Source organism: Belonocnema kinseyi, chromosome 10 (assembly GCF_010883055.1).
Source record: "Belonocnema kinseyi isolate 2016_QV_RU_SX_M_011 chromosome 10, B_treatae_v1, whole genome shotgun sequence".
NCBI lineage: Eukaryota > Metazoa > Arthropoda > Insecta > Hymenoptera > Cynipidae > Belonocnema > Belonocnema kinseyi.
Window position 1 is genome coordinate 94027153 of NC_046666.1, and position 1315 is coordinate 94028467.

Consider the following 1315-nt stretch of genomic DNA (forward strand, 5'->3'; position numbering starts at 1 on the left):
GGATTCAATGCGATGGATCGGCGGGATCTCGCGACCTTTGGGTGGACGGAGCGACTGAATCACGACTTGCTAGAGTGCTACGATGCGAGTGTGGCCCCTGAAAGGGGTTACATGGCACAGCTGCATGCTCTGTGGTGCGAGAAACACCTGGAGCTATCGCACTTTTCGCAGCAACGTCTGCGAAACCATGCTGAACTACTCTGTAAAAGGGGCTATGTAAGCGGAACGCCTACTCTACGACAGCTAGAACAAGCCGGCAACAGAGAAAGAGAGGCGACACTAAGATCAACCGCGGGCAGGCATCCAATAAATTAAGAGCGATGCTTTGTGACCCGGAGAAACATCAACACCAAGGTTTCTCTCAAGCCTAAAGATCTGGCTGAAATGGATGACGAGCTTTGTGGAAATTTTTCCGGAGAATCCGACCTCTGGGCTATCCATTATTGTGTGTATAATGCAGCGAGAGCTTTGGCCGATGCAAACCGTAAAATAAAACCAACGGCGGATCATAAGACCAAAAGACGAATACATCTACTTGCCATAAAGATAGACTGGGCAAGACAGTACGCGTCCCTCATTAAGTGTGTGATTGACTACATCACATCTGGCAGCAATTTTACCGCGAACTCCGGATCCGTTATCACACACTTAACAAGTCAAAGCTGCTGACCATTAGGTAGCATATTGTTGAGAGAATACGGATACTATCTGACACTAAGAGAAGTCTAGAGCGGAGGGAGAGGTGGGTCAGAGAAAATCAACAGTTTCACTCTGACCCATCTTGACTCTTCCAAGACCCTCCAGTTACTATCGAACACCCACCCAAAGCAGAGGAGGTCGAAGTATTTTGGAGAGAAGTCTACGAAGTTCAACATAGACTGGACGAAGGCTCAGAAAATATAAATAGCTTCAAGGAGTTATGTGTTGCCCTCATAACACCTAAAAAAGAATGCCCACCCATCGCTACCGAGGAGGTGAAAAAAGTATTAAGAGGGATGAAGAACTATTCCGCACCGGGATCAGATTGTTTCAAAATGTTCTGGTGGAAGAAGTTTTCTTCAACCCATCAGCATTTGGCCCGTATTTTCACCTCTTATTTGAAGTCGGGAGAGCCGATTCCAGAGTGGTTGGTGGAAGGGCGCACAATACTTCTGCCGAAAATAGGCAACTTAGCTGACCCGAAGAATTTCAGGCCAATAACTTGTCTGAACAAGCTTTATAAGATATTCACAGCTATCCTAAATAATAGGATTGTTCGGGCAATTGAACCTGTGTGGCAAGAAATGTATGAACAACGAGGCTCAAAGAAAGGCGT

General features: G+C 46.4%; 1 protein-coding gene across 1 annotated transcript in view; it reads left to right on the top strand.

Annotated features, from left to right (window-relative positions):
- Positions 1-1315, top strand: part of LOC117181266 (CCR4-NOT transcription complex subunit 3) — a 50195-nt gene that overhangs the window by 11994 nt on the left and 36886 nt on the right. The gene's annotated exons all lie outside the window — the stretch shown is intronic.